The sequence below is a fragment of the Bufo bufo genome, chromosome 9 (assembly GCF_905171765.1).
Source record: "Bufo bufo chromosome 9, aBufBuf1.1, whole genome shotgun sequence".
NCBI lineage: Eukaryota > Metazoa > Chordata > Amphibia > Anura > Bufonidae > Bufo > Bufo bufo.
In genome coordinates, this window is record NC_053397.1 from 190,827,491 (window position 1) to 190,840,345 (window position 12,855).

Here is a 12,855-nt window from a genome sequence, read left to right on the forward strand (position 1 = left end):
CTTCACCGGCCATTTTTTACAGATTTTGATTTCAAACTACTTCTCACGCATTCGGGCCCCTAAAATGCCAGGGCAGTATAACTACCCCACAAGTGACCCCATTTTGGAAAGAAGACACCCCAAGGTATTTCGTGATGGGCATAGTGAGTTCATGGAAGTTTTTATTTTTTGTCACAAGTTAGTGGAATATGAGACTTTGTAAGAAAAAAAAAATCATCATTTTCCGCTATCTTGTGACAAAAAATTAAAAATTCTAGGAACTCGCCATGCCCCTCACGGAATACCTTGGGGTGTCTTATTTCCAAAATGGGGTCACTTGTGGGGTAGTTATACTGCCCTGGCATTCTAGGGGCCCTAATGTGTGGTAAGTAGTTTGAAATCAAAATGTGTAAAAAATGGCCTGTGAAATCCTAAAGGTGCTCTTTGGAATGTGAGCCCCTTTGCCCACCTAGGCTGCAAAAAAGTGTCACACATCTGAAATCGCCATACTCAGGAGAAGTTGGGCAATGTGTTTTGGGGTGTCTTTTTACATATACTCATGCTGGGTGAGAGAAATATCTCGGCAAAAGACAACTTTTCCCATTTTTTTTATACAAAGTTGGCATTTGACCAAGATATTTATCTCACCCAGCATGGGTATATGTAAAATGACACCCCAAAACACATTGCCCAACTTCTCCTGAGCACGGCGATACCAGATGTGTGACACTTTTTTGCAGCCTAGATGCGCAAAGGGGCCCACATTCCTTTTATGAGGGCATTTTTAGACATTTGGATCCCAGACTTCTTCTCACGCTTTAGGGCCCCTAAAATGCCAGGGCAGTATAAATACCCCACATGTGACCCCATTTTGGAAAGAAAACACCCCAAGGTATTCAATGAGGGGCATGGCGAGTTCATAGAATTTTTTTTTTTTTGGCACAAGTTAGCAGAAATTGATTTATTTATTTTTTTCTCACAAAGTCTCCCTTTCCGCTAACTTGGGACAAAAATTTCAATCTTTCATGGACTCAATATGCCCCTCACGGAATACCTTGGGGTGTCTTCTTTCCGAAATGGGGTCACATGTGGGGTATTTATACTGCCCTGGCATTCTAGGGGCCCTAAAGCGTGAGAAGAAGTCTGGAATATAAATGTAAATTTTACGCATTTGGATTCCGTGAGGGGTATGGTGAGTTCATGTGAGATTTTATTTTTTGACATAAGTTAGTGGAATATGAGACTTTGTGAGAAAAAAAAAAATATTTCCGCTAACTTGGGCCAAAAAAATGTCTGAATGGAGCCTTACAGGGGGGTGATCAATGACAGGGGGGTGATCAATGACAGGGGGGTGATCAGGGAGTCTATATAGGGTGATCACCCCCGTCATTGATCACCCCCCTGTAAGGCTCCATTCAGATGTCCGTATGTGTTTTGCGGATCCGATCCATGTATCAGTGGATCCGTAAAAATCATGCGGACGTCTGAATGGAGCCTTACAAGGGGGTGATCAATGACAGGGGGGTGATCAAGGAATCTATATGGGGTGATCAGGGGTGATCAGGGGTTAATAAGTGACAGGGGGGGTGTAGTGTAGTGGTGTTTGGTGCTACATATTACTGAGCTGCCTGTGTCCTCTGGTGGTCGATCCAAGCAAAAGGGACCACCAGAGGACCAGGTAGCAGGTATATTAGACGCTGTTATCAAAACAGCGTCTAATATACCTGTTAGGGGTTAAAAAAATTGCATCTCCAGCCTGCCAGCGAACGATCGCCCGTGGCAGGCTGGAGATCCACTCACTTACCTTCCGATCCTGTGAACGCGCGCGCCTGTGTGCGCGCGTTCACAGGAAATCTCGCGTCTCGCGAGAGGACGCGTATATGCGTCCAGGAGGAATGAATCAACCACCTCCAGGACGCGTCGCTGCGTTCGGCGGTCCGGAGGTGGTTAAACCTGGATTTACTCCAGAAAATAATAAGAATAAATTGCTGCAACATGAAACTAGGTGGATTACAAAAATGGAAACATTAAAACCAAAAGGGTTAAATGACATCTGTAATTTTAAAGTATTTTTGTGAAATGTCAATTTGTAACCAAATGAATGTTTTTAGACACGAATTGAGATTTGAGACAGACTACGCCCATGCCCTAGAATATTTAAGGCTGTTGGTTACACCTGATCTTCACGCATGAGTAAGGGAGCGTGACCCCCGAAACGTCGCACTTAGATACACATCAGACAGTATCACCCATGATAGGATTAGATACATAGCTTAGCAGTCAGTATCACACAGGATAGGATTAGATACATAGCTCAGCAGACAGTATCACACAGGATAGGGTTAATTATACAGCTCAGCAGACATTATTACACATGATAGGATTAGATACATAGCTGAGCAGACACTATCACACATGATAGGATTAGCTACACAGCTCAGCAGGCAGTATCACACAGGATAGGACATTAGATACACCGCTCAGCAGAGAGTATCACAAAGGAAAGGATTAGATACACAGTTCAGCAGACAGTATTACACAAGATAGGATTAGATACATAGTTCAGCAGACAGTATCACACAACATAAGATTAGATACACAGCTTAGCATACAGTATCACACAGGATAGGATAAGATACATAGCTTAGCGGACAATATCACACAGTAGAGGATTAGATACACAGCTCAGCAGACTGTATCCCATAGGATTTGATTAGATACATAGCTCAGCGGACACAGTATCACACAGGATATGATTAGATACATAGCTCAGCGCACAGTATCACACAGGATAGGATTAGATATGCAGCTCAGCAGACAGTATCACACAACATAAGATTCGATACATAGCTTAGCAGACAGTATCACATAGGATAGAATTAGATACATAGCTCAGTGGACAGTATCACACAGGATAGGATAAAACACAGCTCAGCAGATAGTATCACACAGGATAGGATTAGATACAGAGCTCAGCAGACAGTATTACACAAGATAGGATTAGATACATAGTTCAGCAGACAGTATCACACAACATAAGATTAGATACACAGCTTAGCATACAGTATCACACAGGATAGGATAAGATACATAGCTTAGCGGACAATATCACACAGGAGAGGATTAGATACACAGCTCAGCAGACTGTATCCCATAGGATATGATTAGATACATAGCTCAGCGGACACAGTATCACACAGGATATGATTAGATACATAGCTCAGCGCACAGTATCACACAGGATATGATTAGATACATAGCTCAGCGCACAGTATCACACAGGATAGGATTAGATACACAGCTCAGCAGACAGTATCACACAGGATAGGATTAGATACGCAGCTCAGCAGACAGTATCACACAACATAAGATTAGATACATAGCTCAGCAGACAGTATCACACAGGATATAATTAGACACATAGCTCAGTGGACAGTATCACACAGGATAGGATTAGATACAGAGCTCAGCAGACAGTGGGATGGGGTGCTCTCACTGTTATGAGGGATACTGTCGATAAAACGACACAGAGAAACATTAAATGAAATAGATTAAATATACCCGTCCGAAGCCGGGTCCTTGTGCTAGTTTTTAATAAAGACCAATTGAAAAAATGATTTTTAGCCCAAAATAAATAAAATATCATAAAAAAAATTGCCCTCAAACATGTACTTAGCTTTTAAATCAGTATTTGGTGTCAGAAGGTTGGAATTCTAGTGCAACATAAATTGTAAATCTGCCCCCATTTTTCACTTATGGAGGTACTCCATGTTCCTTATTAGTGTTGTCTCTCTTCTTCTTTCCAAACCCAGGGCTTTTGTTTTATGCACAGGTGCCCAGAACTACACTGCATATTCTAATGCTTCATAAAGTGGTATTAATTAAGTACTGTGGGCGATATTAATTTGGAAGAATCCAGGCAGTAACATTTGTCATCTTTTCACTGTAGGTGTCTATTCAAACATTGGTTGACCCCTATGTCTACCTAGAAAATGAAAGAGGAATCATTAGCGCCCTGGCTTGAAAAAAAAAAGTAGGAGAAAAACAAAGTAATGGAACCCTGAACAACCAAAGCCTAGTCTTTCTATTGAATAAAAGTGACCAAACTGAAGTGGTTTTTATTGTGAGCATGTTCTGAGATAACCTCCGCCATTGAAAATACCAACAATGCTTGGAAGATTTGAAATGAAAAGAAGAAAAATAAATAATTTCGATCAGCTCCATCCTTCCATTAACCTAAGCTGGTTATCAATGTATACTTACTTTTTCACAGCAAAGACAAACAGTCCAATTCTCGTACCATTGTGCTGCTGATTCAGCATATCAATGTTATATGTTCCATCCCAGATGATTGGGGCGAGCCAGGGAGAGAGAACATTCAGACCCATTTTTCTATGGAAAAAAATAAATAAATATTATATCCAAATAAAGAGACATACCGCATTCTTTCCAGAGAGGTAAATATGTGTCCACATCAGTTTACTTACCGTAAAGAGACTTCAGCACTGGCCAAATTACCCCTCACCAATATAGAGGGGGCAATATTTTTTTCTATGATTGCATTTTACTTATTTTGGGCAAAAAAAAATAATAATATTGAGCCGTTCTGTCACAAAAAGTTAAAGGGGTTATCTAAACTATAAAACATGCCCTCCAATGCCCGAGCCCCTCATGTAGATTATATTTACCCCGCCCCACCAGCACCCACATTGCTCCTGATCTCCGCACAGCCGCCGCTGCATTTCCCCGCTGCGTGCATCAAAACATCCGACGATGGGGGGAGCAGCCAATAGCAGGCCACGACGGGGACGACACTACCTAGCAGTTTTTCTGGCTGTGAGAATCGTACTTTCTACATTCACTTTGTGTCGGTCATCTAATAAACCTTATCTCTAAATTACTATAAGGTCATAAACACTTCACCGCATTCTTATAAGTAAAAGAACTGAGCTACAATGAGCGTTTATAAGGTCAGAGATAAGGAACCGTCAGCTGAGCAGTCATGCTTCTTGTAGGACAACCCCTTATTGGGGATTTTTAGCGGACAGCAGTGTGCCCCGACTTGCAGCACGGTGTCCCCAAGATCAGCAGCACAAATATCTCTGATGTTTTGATAGATTGCTACAAAGTATCAGTGTAGGGAGAACTGCATCAGCTCAGAGTCCAGTCTGTTTAGCTGACGGATGGTCACAACCTCGTGGCGGCACTTTTTGCTCCAGTAATGTACATATAGGCACTGATCAAAATATTAACAATATGGACCGGACTAGAGTCGTCAGTTGCTATGTTAAACTACTTAATCTTTAAGTTGTGTAATCATTGTGTAATGACCCTTTTATACAGACTGAAGAATGTTCATATGGCCCATATAAATGTGCCGTCAATCACCAGGGGCGGATTAAGTGCATGATAGGTCCTGGGCTGTCTACCCAACTCGGGCCCCTCCCTCCATTTTAGTTTAAAAAAATTCTGTATGAAGAGGCTGCAATGCTTCATGAGCGCCACAGTCTCTTCCTAGGCCATATGACATCACATTCATCGTTCACATGGCCTAGCTGCAGCTCATTCCCATCTAAGTGATTGGGGCTGAGCTGCAATACCAACGCAGTGCTATCAAATGGACAGCGCTGTGCTCGCTAAGGAGCAAAGAGCCTGCGGCGCTGACTGGAACATTTCAGTCTTCTCAAACAGCTGATTGGCAGGGGTGCCAGGAGTCTGACCCCCGTCATCTCATAACTCTCTGAGTACAGATGTCATTGATGTTACCTGCAGTCCTATGTAACACCCCACATAACACAGTGAACTATTGTGTTATGTGGCGTGTTACATAGGACTGCATGGAACATCTACTACATTATCTGCACACAGAAAGTTATCACTGTTATCTGGGATGTTACATAGGACTGCAGGTGACAAATTAAAATTTTTGTTGCCAAATTTAAAATACATATGATAATGATAAAAATGACTTGGAGGAGAAGATGAGTTTCAGGTCACAGTAGTGAGCCAGCTTTACATATAGGGGAATACAGTACCACATAACTCTCACTTCCAGTGACATCTCCTGTCATGTAAATCTTCTCTTTCCTCTTCTCCTCCGTTTGACCCAGACCGCCATGACAAAATCTTTCAGCCGCATCTTGTCTCTACAGAGTTTGTTACATAGACACTTTAGATTTTTCATAATTTGGGTCATTTATCAAACTGGTCTAAAGTAGAACTGGCTTAGTGGCCCATAGCAACCAATCAGATTCCACCTTTCATTTTCCAAAAGAGCTGTCAAAAATGAAAGGTGGAATTTGTTGCTATGGGCAACTAAGCCAGTTCTACTTTACATCAGTTTGATTAATTATTATGTCTCCTAGAGTGTTCCCAGTAATAATAACACACTATATTTTGCTCCAGGTATTAATACCTGTATAGAGTCCCCAAAAATAATGTTACTTAATAGCAACACCCCACACTGCTCCCATATAGTAATTTCCCCCACACTACCCTCCCATTAAATAATTTGCCCCCATACTGCCCCCATGAAGTAATTTGCCCCCACACTGCCCCATGAAGTAATTTGCCCCACACTGCCCCATGAAGATTTGCCCCCACACTGCACCCCTATGAAGTAATTTGCCTCCACACTGCACCCCTATGAATTAATTTGCCCCCACACTGCACCCCTATGAAGTAATTTGCCCCCACACTGCATCCCTATGAAGTAATTTGCCCCCTGTCATGCCCTGCTCTGACTATGTGCGGAGGTCGGCCAGATTAGCAGCACGTGTTTAGTTTTTGTATTGTTTTGGAGATGTGCCAGATCCGCCTCCCTTCAGGTGGACTGGGTGAGGTCATTGGTTTAAATTACACTCACTCCCAGTGTTCCGTGCGGGTTATAGAAATCAGTCTGGCCTTGGAAGCAAGGAAGGAAGGATTGTCTGTTCCAGCTCAGATAAGATAAGTTTGGTTTCTGTTTTTGTTGTTTGCTGTCTAGGCTGTTTTAGTGTCATCTGTCCCCTCCAGGTTCTGAGGGAGCAGGCTGCCCCTTTTCCCCTTTTAGCCCAGACACGAGGACACATTATTCCCACCTTAACGGTCTGAATGTGGGCTTAGCAGTATAAGGAGAGCGGTTAGGGATTGGCTAGGAGGTGACCTGATCCCCAGCTTTTCGCCTAGAAACTCGTTGGTTGGTTTATCTGTGTATCTGAGATCCTGTCCGCCGTGACATTATAACCTGCCAATACTTTGACTGTCATTGCTCAGTGGTTTTGTGAAGGCGTCAATTGATGCGCTAGTTGACCGCATGCAGGGAATATCCCTAGAGGTTGCGGATCTGCGTAATTCGGTCACACGGTGTCAGAATGCTCTGGCATCAGGTGCAGGTCAAATTTGTGGGGAGCCTAAAGTCGCTCTTCCTGATAGATTTGCAGGGGGTACGGATGACTTTATCCGTTTTAGAGAGTCATGCAAATTGTATTTTCGGCTGCGTCCATCGTCGTCAGGTGATGAAAGTCAGAGGATAGGTATAATCATCTCCCTGCTTAAAAGGGACGCGCAATCCTGGGCCTTTTCTCTGCCGCCCGGTTCTAGGACCCTGCGGTCAGTGGAAGAATTTTTTAAGGCCCTGGGATTAATCTACGATGACCCAGATCGGGTCTCGATGGCGGAATCAAAATTACGTAATTTATTACAGGGTGAACATACTGCAGAGGCTTACTGCGTTGAGTTTAGGAGATGGGCTACCGAGTCAGAGTGGAATGACCCCGCGTTACGTAGTCAGTTTTGTCAGGGGTTATCTGAGAGATTGAAAGATGCCCTTGCTTTTCATGAGTACCCAGATTCTTTGGAGAATGCAATGTCTTTGGCAGTACGGTTAGATAGATGTATTAGAGAGAGGTGTAGGGCTCCCTCCGCGCAAGGGATCCCTTCTGTGAGTGGTTTCGTCTCTACTGCTTCCCAGGGTGATGTTACAGGTAACTCTGGGGTAGGGGAGGAACCCATGCAGCTGGGGCAGGTATCTTTCCGTTCTGGTAGTTGAGACTTTAGGAAATTGCATAAACTATGTTATTACTGTGGGAAAAGTGGTCATTTTATTTTTGCTTGTCCTTTTGTTAAACCGCATGTTGATGAGAAAAAGAAAAAAAAAACTTTCCTGACTCTTGGTAGCGTGAATGGTGTGGTGGAGCAAGCAGGTATGCAAGCTCCCTGTAATACCCGTTTTCTCCTTCCAGCTATGGTGGCGCTAGACTCAAGAGAATTTTTTGTTGAAGTATTCCTTGACTGTGGTGCTGGGGTAAACCTTATTGACTTTCTTTTTCTTCAAAATCTGGGTCTAAGTACTTGCACTTTAGAAAGAGAGATTCCGTTTTTTGCAATTGCTTTACCTCAGTATCTCTCAGATTTTGCGGATGTCTTTTTGGAGGGTGGGGCTCAGGAATTGCCCCCTCATCGTGACTATGATTGTCCAGTTAATCTCATGCCAGGGGCTAAGTTGCCAAAGTCTCGGCTTTACAATCTTTCTCAACCCGAAAGAGAGGTCATGCGGAAGTATATCGCCGAGAGTTTGGCAAAAGGTCATATTAGGCCATCTAAGTCTCCGGTGGCAGTAGGTTTGTTCTTTGTAAAAAAGAAGGATGGATCGCTGAGACCTTGTTTGGATTTCCGGGAATTAAACCGTATTACGGTCCGGGATCCATATCCCCTACCTTTGATCTCCGACCTTTTTGATCAGATTGTTGGAGCCAAGGTGTTCTCCAAGTTGGATTTGAGAGGGGCCTACAATCTGATCAGAATCAAGGAAAGGGATGAGTGGAAAACGGCCTTCAATACGCACGAGGGTCATTTTGAGAATCTGGTTATGCCTTCTGGGTTGACGAACGCGCCAGCGGTATTTCAGCGATTCGTCAATGACATTTTCCATCATTTGGTGGGGAGGTTCGTGGTGGTTTACTTGGATGACATTTTAATTTACTCTCCTGATCTGAAGACCCATCAGGATAATGTGAGACAGGTTTTGACGATCCTTCGGGAGAATAAATTATATGCCAAATTGGAGAAATGTGTGTTTTCGGTGCAGGAGCTTCCGTTTTTGGGATATCTGCTTTCTGACTCTGGTTTTCGTATGGACCCCGAAAAGGTCCGGGCGGTTCTGGAATGGGACCGACCAGAGAATCAGAAAGCTTTGATGCGGTTTTTGGGGTTTACAAATTATTATAGAAAATGTATTTCAAACTATTCTACCATTGTAAGACCTCTCACTGATATGACTAAGAAGGGCGCCGACGTCTCTGTCTGGTCGGATGAGGCATTGCAGGCCTTTTTGGCTATTAAGGAGTGTTTCGCGTCTGCTCCCATTCTGGTGCAGCCCGATGTGTATCAGCCATTCGTGGTGGAGGTTGATGCATCAGAAGTGGGGGTTGGAGCGGTGCTGTCTCAGGGTTCATCTCCTGGCAAATGGGTCCCGTGTCCTTTTTTCTCGAAGAAGCTCTCGGTCGCTGAGAAGAATTATGATGTGGGAGATAGAGAGAGAGTTGCTGGCCATCAAGTTGGCCTTTGAGGAATGGCGTCACTGGTTGGAGGGGGCGTCTCACCCCGTTACAGTATATACAGATCATAAGAATTTGGCTTACCTGCAATCTGCCAAGCGTCTGAACCCTAGACAGGCCAGATGGTCACTGTTTTTTACCAGGTTCAATTTTGTGGTTACCTTTCGCCTGGGGGTTAAGAACGTCAAGGCAGATGCCTTGTCTCGCAGCTTTCCTGGGGGAGGTTATTCAGAGGATCCTGCTCCGATTTTGGCTGATGGGGTGGTGGTCTCCGCTCTGTACCCCGAATTGGAGATGGAGGTGTTGGGAGCCCAGGAGGGGGCTCCTGGTTCTTGTCCCCCAGGGAGGTTGTTTGTTCCTGAAGGTCTGCGATACAAGGTATTCAAGGAACATCACGATACTGTCCTTGCTGGACATCCTGGTGGTAAGTCCACCTGTGACCTGGTGTTCCAGAGGTTCAGGTGGCCAGGGTTACGTAAGAACATTGAGGATTACGTGGCAGCCTGTGAAACCTGTGCTCGGTCAAAGGTTACTCATACTCGACCGTATGAGCTGGTTCACTTCTTCCTTTATCTATTCCGTCTCGTCCTTGGATGCACTTGTCTATGGACTTCATTACGGATCTGCCGAGTTCCTCCGGGAGAACAGTAATTTTGGTGATAGTTGACCGTTTTAGTAAAATGGCTCACTTTATATCATTAACTAGTCTGCCTAATGCCAAGACTCTTGCGCAGATTTTTGTTGATAATATTGTGAAATTGCATGGTATTCCTTCGGATGTGGTCTCTGATAGGGGCACGCAATTTGTCTCCAGGTTTTGGAGGGCGTTCTGCTCTCGGCTTGGCATTCAACTTTCGTTCTCTTCGGCTTTTCATCCGCAGTCGAATGGACAGACAGAGCGTACTAATCAAAACCTGGAGACCTACTTGAGGTGCTTTGTGGCTGAGAATCAGGAGGACTGGTCCTCATTCTTGTCCCTAGCAGAATTTGCTTTGAATAACCGTAGGCAGGAGTCCACGGGTAAGTCGCCATTTTTTGGCGCATACGGTTTTCATCCTCAGTTTGGTACCTTTTCTGGGACTAGCTCCTCTGGGATGCCAGAGGAGGAGAGATTTTCTTCTGCCTTGTCTTCTATCTGGCGGAGGATCCAAGTGAATTTGGAGAAAATGGGTGAGAGGTATAAGCGAATGGCTGACAAGAGACGTGTGACTGGTCCGGACCTGTGTGTGGGTGATCTGGTGTGGTTGTCCACTAAAAATACTAAACTGAGAGTGCCATCTTGGAAACTGGGTCCAAGATTTATTGGTCCGTACAAAATATCTGCGGTGATCAATCCAGTAGCGTTTCGGCTGGATCTTCCGCAGACTTGGAGGATCCATGATGTGTTCCACAGGTCTTTACTGCCAACCCGGACGCCCCTATGTTCCACCACTGCCAATCACCAAACTCATTTGGCGGGTGATCGCATCTTTCCTGTTGCACTAAAAATCCCTTTTTGCCATCAGCAAAACGCCTTGTGTAAAACTGTATGGATGATGAACGATCGTAGTAACGATCATTCATCCCCATACAGCTGTGATCATTGTTGCATGTAAATGCAGCTAATGAGCGGGAAGGAACTTTCCTCATTCCTGATCATTGTTCACTCCATCAGCCAGAGGAAAAAGGACCTAAGAAACAAAAATACTCCCTTATAATTTTCACAGAAGTATGAAGAAACGTATGTATGGGGGCTCCTGTGCCTCTGTCCAGATACATTTCTCTCTAAGTCTACTCTTTTTCTGTGGCTTTGGCCTGTTGCAATCCAAAGACTGAAATCCACAGCCAAATCTGCAGATCTTCTTGCACAGGGAGCCAAAATGCTGCATCTTATTAGGCTACTTTCACATCTCTGGCGCTGCCAGATGCGGACGGACTTAAGTATAATGGGGCCGTATGCATTACAGCAGACAAGCGGAGAACCGGCTGGACACAAACCGCTGCATACCGCGGTTTGTGTCCAGCCGATCCTCCAATTGACTACCAGAACGGACATGCCCGAATTTCACACTGGAGGTGTGAAAGTAATCGCCCGACAGATCTGATTGAATTATCATGGGGTCTCTGTGCTCCTACTAAGATGTCCATTGAATCCTGAAGTGGAAAAATAATGCTATTTTTTCCATCAAAATTAATCTGATGCAGATGTAAAAAGAGCTTAAAGGGGTTGTCCCATGAAAAATATTCTAGTTTTCAAACCTACATCTGGATCTCAATTGAAAATTTAGCATAGCCACTGAGTTATTCACTAAAAGCTACCTGTATAGCGCCACCTGTGGTTTGTTTTTTCTCTTATTTCTTTGTCCGTAGCAGAGCAATGAATGGGGAGATCTCTGGATCCATGTGAGGTACAAGCTGGTTCTAGTTTTGTTAGTAAGAGATAGTCATGTACTATATGATGTCTGATTTTCATTTATTCCATTAATCATGGGATAATCCCTGTGTTTAATATCACTATCCAGCCGATGCAGAGGGCAACTATGGACCACCCAGCACATACTGTACATACTAGCTTTATTAGAAAGAGACTGTCATATACTATATGATGTCTGATTTTGATGTTTTATATTAGTCATGGGATAACCCCTGTAAAGAGTACCTGAGTTTTGTACATTCATAACTGTGAAGGAGCAAGTGTTTTTGGGACTTCCTAGTCTTTTTCAGCCATATTATTCCCTGTTTCAGCTACACAGCTAGATGCATTTCACTCAGAAACAGGGGTGTTTCCCTTCTGTGGAATCTGCCAGCACTGTACTGCCGTGACATCCTTTCCCTTACTTCCCACTATGTTTGTTTTCAGCTCTAGAGCTTACAGAACCAATAAGGAAGGGAAATCACACTTAGGCTACTTTGACATCTGCGCTTTCCCTTTCTGCTATTGACATTCATCATAGGATCTCAATAGCGGGGAGAAAACGCTTCCTTTTTGTTCCCATTCATTGTCAATGGGGACAAAACTGAACTGAACACCAGAATGCATTCCGTTCTGTTTGGTTACGTCCCCTTGGAGGACAGAATAATGCTGCAGTTGTCATCCATTTGAGCCATTTCCACCTGAGATCCGTTTTTTAGATGGGGGGGGGGGGGAGTTCTGCATGCAGGATTTTTTCCATTTAAAAAATGTGTCTCAGACAGAAATGGCTCAAACGGATACAACGAACAACTGATACAACAGGATCTGTTTTTCTTTTTTCTCTCTCTCTCCCTCTTCTTCTAACAGATAAGAAGAACTTTAGGATTTTTGGACCCCGGACCCGAACCCGAACCCGAACATTTCAGTAAAAGTTCGGGTTCGGTGTTC

General features: G+C 44.0%; 1 pseudogene; it reads right to left on the reverse strand.

Annotated features, from left to right (window-relative positions):
- Positions 1–12,855, reverse strand: part of LOC120979128 — a 124,823-nt pseudogene that overhangs the window by 42,365 nt on the left and 69,603 nt on the right.